We start from the raw sequence: 9,827 nt of genomic DNA, 5'->3' as shown, positions 1-9,827 counted from the left end.
CTTTGGTTGSAGTTCTTTCAGTCATTTTAGGGCTTTGTAGGTATATGTGGTCCAGCGGCATCAAAAGGCAGTTCTGTTTCTAATAAAGATTAAAAAATATTTTTGAATGACCTTCCTTGTTCCTTACTATTATACGGTATTAAAATATAAGAGCACAGCCAAAGAGAATAGAAAACAAAGAGAAAAGCCTTTAAAAAAAATTCCRCRTTTTTATATCCTTTCCCTACTAACCCACCACAGAATTCAATGGTGGGGGATTYGAGGGCTGAAAGAATCTTCATAYGGTGCCAAAAATTCCCCACAGATCKCTCTGGTCCCTCAGCATTTGGCTATTTAAAGCAAACACATTGTGTTTTAGATGCTAGTTTAGATCCATTTTCCATATGAGGAGGTGGGATGTAATTAATTAGCTGTTCTTTTGATTTCTGAGTATCACATGTACATTTCATAAGGGCATGTACTTTGGAGAGAGGCTGGAAAAAGGAAATAAAACACGAGTTGCACCAGTCAAGTACTCCGGGTACAAATGATGGATCAGCAGGGGATTATCATGTGTATTTTACTGCTACCAATGCTGATTGAGTCACATGAGTGTTAATACAAACCTAGGGGACAAAAAAATCTGGATGAAATCACAGAGTTTAAAGTGTTTATTTTAGTCATAATTGCACTGTTTTTACATCATGCCTTTGATCTGTAGGTTGAAAAGAGGCAAAGCCAGTAGTCCACAGTAGAAGGAACCAAAGATAAACTCTGTAAGAGTTTAAGAGAACAAAGTCCATAGTCAGAGATAGGGCATATGAACATACAGAGCAGGGAGGTGAAACCCAGGTTCAGCATGCCAAAAACTACAGATCATTGCCATTTCAGCTAATGGGGTCCCTTTTCTGGATTTCTGCACTTACTTTAACCTCTGTGTTGATCATGTACCAGAGGAAATCCAATGTAACAACGCAGTCATGAAAAAAAGAGGGAAAATCCTATATACCTCCCACCCAACATGACAAAAATAAATAATAAAGCTGCAAAACTGGAACAGACAGCTAAATCCTCCAGTCTGGCTGCTCTTGCTCCATGACCCTGTTGGCCACAGATGTCCTGGAGACCCCTCAGAGGGTCACCTCCATCCTGGGAGCCAAATTCACCGTGACAACAGCAATTTGGTGTCTGTGGTGATTTAACAAAACACCAAAATTCCTCTTTCTTGCAGAAGCAGCCAAGTCCTGTGTGTGAGCTCTCCTACCAGGRCTGAATTTGCTCATCAAACTTCAGACCTAGGGAGCTGCAGCACCACAGCAACTGGCCTGTGACCTCTTGGGTCAGGGGATGAACCAGAATAAACAAGCCCCACAGTCCCATTTATCTCTCCCTTTTATTTTTCGCCTCTTTATTTTGTTTTCTAAAGCTAAGGAGCATCCCCTGACTGAAATGCTTGCAGGCTGAGGACATAATGATACTTTTTAATTGCACAAGTCCTTTGTCATCTTTATCTCCACCCGGAGGAGAGGAGTTTGSTAGAGGATCTGTGGCCTTTATGTCAGATCTGCTGATGTCACTGGGACAACAGACAAGGTCTCTGTTGCACAAGTCCTTTCTCTTGGAAGTGCTCTCTTCTGCTGAAAGACCAAAAGTGTTTAGGGCATTCAATGGGTGCCTCCCTGTATATTTGAMAAAAATATCTGGACATTATTTTGTGACTGTCCTCTTCTTGACTTATCTCACTTGTGTGCAGTTTTCCAAAGCGATGCCTGGAGGTTTCRTGCAGGCTGATTCTCCCAAAGCCCTCTCTGTAAGAGCAGAGGAAAAGGCAGGTTCCTTCATGGGATTTGGGAGCCAAAGCCTACCAGAGCTGCCCCAAAATGCTGAGCTCCAGGGGGACCCAGGGAGGCTGAGAGAGGCCCATTGGAACCCTCCACCAGCCCACTGTCCCTGCCCTGCTGCTCTGTGAACGCATGTTCCTGCAAAAGTCCATCACCCTTTAATGACAAACRCTTCAAAAACAAAGCCATAAAATTCTTGACTCAGTTATTAATTTCAAATGAATTGTTTAGGTTGTTTCCTTCCACACACACCCCACCCCCATTAACTTATTCTTGAGGGGAATGTATTTATGGAGCCATGTGCTTCTCACATGGTTGAGGCTAAAAATAGCTTCAGAAACTCGTTCCAGCTAAAACTTAATTTAAAATCCGGTTTGTCAGCCTAACACATTGGTCTCTTAGCCTGTTTTCTTTATTTGTAATGATAGCCTTGACCGCTCTTTTGAGTGCTGATTATTTCCGGATTTCCTATACCGTTCCTCTATTTRATAATATATAAATAAACACATTCCTGAGCCAAAGGAAACCCCCAAATTACATGCAAAATTTATTTTCTCTGTATGGCCTGGACTTCCACTTGGGCAACAAGCAAACTTACTCTCATACACATGTACATTGTGGAGGCAGGCAGATACAGCCCAGGTTTCTGGCTTGGTTTGGGTTTTTTTGGGGGAGACAGAAGTTTATCAATCATTGCAAGTGTGTTATCTAAGTACTGAACTGCTTTTCCCATGCCCAGCAAATTAGATGCTTCAAAATGTCTGAACCCTCATGGGTCAAATCCTTCTCCTGTTTATTTCAATATGAGTTTTGTCACTCATTTTAAAGCAGAGACTGTAGCCCATAATAGACAATTATGCAATTCCTGGATGAAAGGGATGTTTTCTCCTTGTCCTAGATAATTAAGTCCAATGYAGAATCCTTCCATTCCCATCACTAGTTGTTTTTTTTAATTGGTCTTGAGATGACCGTGTCCTGAGCTCCAAGGGTTGAAATCCTTTAGAAAGGAGATTTTCAGCCTGCAGTTTGTGAATCTGTGGGGCAGCTGAGGAAAGCAAAACTAATGTCAGTAGTCTCAGGAACTGCACAGGGATCCATGTGAAAGACATGCAGCATTCCACATTAAAAACCAGATGGAACACCACTGATTTTGCTAATATTGTGTTTTACAGGKGAGAGATTTTGGTCTCATAAGTATGCTTAGATTTGCAGAGAAATTTTTTGTTCTTCTGGCTTCARCAATTTTCTGTCTGAATCCCACTACTCATTTCTACAGTGCTAGGCATTATTTATTTAAAAGCATGGCCTTTTTTGCTTCCAGAAGTCATGTCAATTAATGATGCTGCATTCCCTCTGTCCAGTAGAATGGAAGAGGTCGTTTTGTGCAAACCAGGTACTGTTTGACTGGACCTTTTTCAGTTCACTTGTACATCTGCTCCCTTCCTTTTGGTCCAGGTCCCTCCTCACATGGGAAATATCCCATTTTGCTTCAGCTTTGTTCAGCTTTATCAGTTTGGGTTACCTGCTAAATGTAGTGATCACCTCTCAAGTTTATCTACATATATGTGTGTGTGAATTAGTTTACTTTTTTTTTTGCTATTTACTGTTGAGATAATTTTCAGTCAGTGGCAGAATGTTGTCCTTTCAAGCCCTGATTGTCCAGTTCATTTCATCAGCTCTAGCAAGAGCCTTTCTGCAAGGCCAGGTAAGCTTTGTCTGYTATTTTGCTTAAACAATCAAAGAACATCAGTGCACTGGAGAGGTATCAAATCTCTTTTCATGTTTTTCTTGCAAGTTCTCCATTTCTGCAAGGATTGTATCAGCTGTTTGACTTGGTACTGGTTYCTACAAGAAGTAGATGCCATCGTAGATGTAACCACTGCACTRCTCAGAGCAGAACTGTTTGTAGTCCTGCTGCTTCCAAGAGGATTGCCATGTGTTTACTACAGACTTAACTCATTTGTAAAGACATTGTAGGCTTGGTAATCACAAGAAAGAGTAACCAGAGCAATTTAAATATTTACAGATTAATTTCCCCCCCAGGATGGTGTCCAGCTTAAAGCAGCTAATCAGGCAGTCATCTAACGTGGGTGAGTTTGCTTGGGATTCTTGGGGCAGGTTCCAGGCTCAGCACCTCTCACCGTCGCTATTTTTGTTATCTAATGAATCTGCAATCAGCAGCTTGAATTTCACACACAGTCCAGTTGATCCCTTCAGACCCAATGTCTCTAATTGCATTATTAAGCAGGACTGACCACGCCCTCCAATCCTTTTATATCCTATACCTGGTGTACACGTACATCTTCTATACATTTCACTAAGAAGATACGGTTTTTTAGTTGAAACTGTTAAATCAGTAAAATGAAGGCGAGGTTAACAGCAGAAGATGCTTTAAACTGGTGTAGATCATTCYTGCAGACTGGAACACACTGCAGGAGGGGGCAGTACCCCAGTGTTCAGGATTCACCAGTTTCAATCCAGGAGAGTTAAACTGATGTAAAACCCCGGGGTCCTTTAGCCTCGAGGAACAATCGGGAGTTAAAAGGGCAGAAATCAGATTTCAAGCATAAGTAAATGCATGCAAAAAAACCTAGCACTTAACACAAAATTATTTCTTAATGGCATTTTAGCGTGGTTGGAAGGGGCACAACACTCGCTACAAAAGGCAGGAAATTCAGAGTTAGCACCTGTGCACCATCACCTTCTGCGCTGGAACTGCTGCTCTGTGACAGCCACAAGGGATGGGTTTGGCCGCTCCTCGGTTGTCCTCACCGCCCGGAGGAGAGGGCTGACACTCCCAAATGTCCCAAATTTCTGACACTCCCAAATGCAGCTTTCAGCGCTCTTTGAGGCTGGAGTGCTCAGAGCTTAAAGCTGCGAGTTAAAATCTGCAGCTCCCGGTGTTTGCCTTCTGCTTCGGAGCCTCTTTGATTTCATTATTTCCTCTCTACTTTTCATTAGCAACGCCAGTTTCAAAAACACCCCACTAATTCAGTACACTCAAATAGCTCGACGTTGGAAAGCTCTAAGAAAATAGAAGTGATTGTGAGATTCATGGTGAGAGCAGAACAGAACAGAACAGAACAGAACAGAACAGAACAGAACAGAGAGCAGGAACAGCCCAGGCTCCGACTCCCACAGCCCCTCAGTGATTTAATGCACAGCCAAAAACTGAAATGTGGCCCAAAATGGGCTCAGCTCCGGGGATTAGAGGCAGGTAGGTTTGTGAGGACAACCTGTGCCTTGCTGCTTGACAAGGATGAGGATTTGGAAAGCCAGGCCACCCTCACATCCATGAAAATCGAAGGGAAGCAAGCAAGAGACAAAGTTCTGCTCTCTTTGAAACAAAGAGTTGCCAAAATGTTCGTGTCGGGGATTATTTTCTCTTCCTTTGGGCAGCCCAGGACCTCACCCRCACCCAGAACAGAAAGTGCAGAGACAGACACGTGTTTGGGGGAGCTCTGTAAACACCACCCCTGCACACAAACGGCTAAGGGCATTCATGATTTGGAGTTTTTGCTTTGGCATCTCGTTGTGTCCTTTAACGAAACTACTGGCAATGAGGTTGTTATTTTTTTCCTTTGGTTTGAATTTCTAAAAAGCATAATTTCAGCAATTTTTCTCTGTTCTTACACACACACGCAAATTGCTTTAGACAGGAAGAAATTGCTTTAGACAGGAAGAATTTTCTAAATTGAGTTAGACTTGAATCAAATAATTGAAAACCTATTTTTAAAAAGCACTGTGGTACTTCACATTCTTTAAAAAATTCTTGTATTCCCAATTGTTTTTCAGTAAACTTTTCATCGGTCTGTTTAAAGTTCTGCAAGTGTGAATATTCATATTTCAAACATCTGGCTGGAAAATCGAGCATTTCAAAAGTTCTGTATCCCTGCTTACTACAGAATTTCAGTAAAACTTCAGCAGCAACCAACTCATTTCTTCGCCAAGGAGCTGGTTCTGCATTATTCACACAAATACAGGGCTTTTTTTTCCCATTGACTGGAATGGGAGTAGAATCCACCCTGAAACAGTGGACCCCTGGTTTAATTCATGACAAGACACAAACAAATAGACCCTTTAGAATGAGTTTCATCTTTTGTGTCCCGTTTGTTCTCTGAAGCAGGTGTCAATTGGATCTTTTCCTGTCTGWCTGTGGTTGAAAAGCAGCACATTGTAGTTAAACCCACTTGTAAATTGTAGCATTTTGCAGAGTAACTCCCCCGGGGATCTACTAAAAAGCTACTTGAGATTAAGGATCAGAAGTCCAAAAAGGGTTAATTTGCTTTTCCATCCCCCTTCTCTCCATTTCTCATTCTGTTTCAAGTTGTTTCTTGTTTAAAAAAGATCTCTCTRCTGTCTCCATATACAGTAAAAGATTCTTCATACACAGTCTGATCCTGCCTGCACCGAAGTTCATTTATTTGTAAATCATGGAAAAGAATTTCCTTTTATAGCAGGCCCAGCCACAAATTTCCTATTTTCTTGAGCCAACAATCTTATCAACCACCTGCTTTGTGAACCTAGGGCTAGAAACTGCCTCAGAGCTTTTAATCTTGTGRAAAGGCGACTCTGGAACTAAAACTGCAAGAAGCTGGCCCAACTTCCCTGCCAGCTGGTCAGGCTGGTTGGCTATCCAGAAAAAAAAAAAAACACCAGCAGCTTCAATAGCAGCAATAAGCACACACATCTCGCATTTTGAAAGAATGACATTATGTATAAGAAAATGCCCTGGAAATTTATAAACTGCAGTGATGCAACTGCATAAAATGAACAATGTGGTAAAGTTTGGTCAGAGGGGGATGTTCTGGTTCCAGTGACGTGTGCCCTTTTGTTGTGCCAGCCTTTCTGAACCCTCCCATGAGGATTTGTGTAGGATTGTATCCCCTCCCGAAGCCAACTCCAGCTGCACGAGGATGTTCCTAATAAATAGAGAAGAAAAATCTTCGTTGTTGTCAGCAGCAAGTGACTGAGTCGGGCAGCAAGGTGGAGCTCCAGGTACTGCTTTTCCACGCCTGTTTCACACTCGCTGTTGTCTTCAGGATGCTGGAGGAGCGAAAACCTTCTACTAGCAGGCCATCTGCCTTGAATAAACACACACTTTGATCTTTGGTGCTTTCCTCAGTCGCAGGTACCAAAGTGCAGCACATTCAGACCATTCTCCATCAGTGTTTCCCTCTCTCACGATGCTGAGCGTGGCTGTAAAGCTCCACAGCCGTGCAGAGAGGAGCCTTCTCTGTCTCCAGCTCAACCACAGCACTTTTCCCAAAACTTCTGCAGCTGGCAGCACCAGGAGAGGTGTTTGTGTGGTTTCCCCAGAGGCTGGTGGCTGTCTGCACTCCCTCCCCGCTGTTCACTGCCATGCACCACTCAAAGGCTCTCTGGGCACCTTTCTGTGGCTTCTCTGTGCTCTGAGCATCTCATTCAGACCCATCAGAGCTCCACCGTCCCGCCACGGACAGTAGGTGAAGCTGTTGCCATCCAAACTGCGCCTGAAAGCACCAGCAATGTGCACATTTGTTTGCCAGACTGCRCGCTGGAAGCTGGGGAGCAGAGAACAGTTCCCTTAGAATTAAATACTTTAGATGAGAAGCCCCAGATTCTCTGTTTTCCTTCCATAAAGCCATCCTCCTTTAAAGGCACATTTGAAGTTATTCCTGTCCTGTCCCAGCTGGGAGTCCCTCCCTGTTTGTGGTGTGATTATTGCTGTAGGTACTGCAGAGAAACGCTGCAGCAAGGGAGCATTGCTGGAAGGAGCATCTAACCCAGCTGCCCATCCTGAGGCCAGGAGAAATTAATTTGACATCTCAGCAACTTAACAAAAAGCATTTGCTRGTTTAAATTATTTCTTCACCTGCTGTAGTAACTCCCAGTCTATTCTCGCTGTGCCTTTGCTGAGCATATTGTTACAATCCCTACAGAAAAAAATATTTACTTCCCATAAGAGCTTTCTCCCTGCATCTCAGAAAAATGTGTGTATTTAAAAGACCTGTCAMAGATCCCTCAGATGTCTCTGCAGGRAATAGAGCATTTGTCATCAGGCTCAGATTTGAGGTACCAGTGGCACACAGAGAAAGAGGCAAATGGCAGGGAAAGAAACTGCCCTCATTCTCCATTTTCTGCCACCTTTGTTGAACAAAGTCCTTCTCTAATGACAGGATTATCAGCCTGTGGTGTGCAGTGTTTATCTGGAAACCTTTTCCTTATAGGAGAGAATGTTTATCATTAGTACTATTTGGTTCCTAAAGCACAGGCTCAAAATTGAGCTGAGGAATTCACTGTAAATTCAACATTGAGTATTCAATTACTGGGGCATTAGAATATGCAGGTTTCAAAACCAAATGTTTCACTGATATGGTGTAATTTTGACTTGACAAAGCACTGCACAAAGATATGAGGAAATACAAAGTGTCGGCGATCAAGCAGAGGAACAGACTGAGCAACACCAATAAAAGAAAGGCCCTCAATCCCCTTCCAGGAGGTAAAACCAGACTGAGCAGATCTGTGCCTGTGCCAGCAGCAGTTTGAGTCACTTTGCACAGGCTGTGCTAAATCAGCCAGGTGAAGCCAGGTGACAGAACYTGAAGGCATCAAGAAATCAGCTCTGCTTCCTTCACTGGGAATGAAGGTCTCCCTGCAGTGGAGACAGCTCAACTCTTCTTTTAGGAGGCAGGCCTTCATCTCACCCACCATCACAGGATTTGCTTTGGAATCCTCCTTTTCCTTTCCTGCTGCAGAGCTGTCCTTCAGCCTCAATGAGCCTTCTGGTTCCTGTTTCATTAGTACTATTATTTATTTAAGTTTCTGATCTCCAGAGTCACAAAAGCAGTCTTGAAAAAAAGCCAGATGCAAGCCAATAATGTGATATTTTCCCCGGGGAAGTGAAGGGTTGGAAGGTGCAGAAGGTGTAAATTGCTATCTTTATCTCTCTTTCTCTCTATTTCTTTTTTTTTTTTTTTTAACTTTCAAAAATGCTGGTTGCTACACTGCTGAACATAGGACAAGACCTGTCAGAAGTGATCAGGAAATTCAAGCCTCAGTCAAACAACACCTTAGGGTAATTTACAGCTTTTTCAGCCATCAGCTGTGCCAGGATCACTTCCTTCCTCTGTTCTTAAATCCCACCAGACCTGTTCAGGTAGAGCCATGCACCTGCAGGCAGCCTGCGTGCACATAGCCAGGTGAGCTGCCCTGTTATTTGTCATTATATGTAATAATTTAAATTTAGTGATAAATGCAGCTGAGTCAGGTTAGGGGACCAGCTCTGCCACATGGCTGCCAGAAAGCCATAGGSAACTGAGGGAACTCCATCAGGAGCCTTTACTCTGTAGCACTCAGCTTCACTGCACCAACTCAGGCAAGTTGAACTCAAGTTCTGTAGTGCTAAAACCCTCTGCAGAGGACAGGCGTCTGCTGGTTTTGYTGTATTTCTCCAAAGAAGCAAAAATTGCCTTGTGGCAAGCTCTTGTGAAAGTCAGCAGAATTTAGAGTCTTTGGGCACTTCTGAAAAACCTTGCCCAGCGYGCTGGTTCCCACAGTCCCCTCCTGCCACAGCTTGGCAAATGCTCCAGTGCAGTTGCACATCATCAGGACAAAAATGTGCAGCATAGTGAAAAGTGAAAATGTGGCAGAGTGTAAAATAAACGGAATTTGGTATTAAAAAACCCAATCCAACAGTTGGGAAACCAGGCTGGACTGTTTTCTCSATTTCCATATTCCATAGTTCAGACTCGTTATACATTTCCGGTTTGGCCTCAAGTTTTAATAAAGTGGCTGCTGAATTTCCAGCCTGTCACACAGGCACTGCAGAATTCAGAAATCTTGACCCCAGCTGGTGGCAACATATGTAGATGGGGAAAAAAGCACCAGTCTAGAAGCAGGAAAATGGAGAAATCTAAGCTAATCAGTTCTTTTAAAAAGAGAGTGGTTACTATTTGAGTTGTAATTTATGGAGATAAAAGAACCACGTGTCGCAGACAGACTTAGGTTGCCTGCAGGGGAATGTTA

Source organism: Malurus melanocephalus, unplaced genomic scaffold, assembly GCF_030028575.1.
Source record: "Malurus melanocephalus ecotype Western Australia unplaced genomic scaffold, MMel_1.1 scaffold_101, whole genome shotgun sequence".
Taxonomy (NCBI): Eukaryota; Metazoa; Chordata; class Aves; order Passeriformes; family Maluridae; genus Malurus; species Malurus melanocephalus.
The sequence above is the reverse complement of the archived record's forward strand: the minus strand, read 5'-3'. Positions refer to the sequence as shown.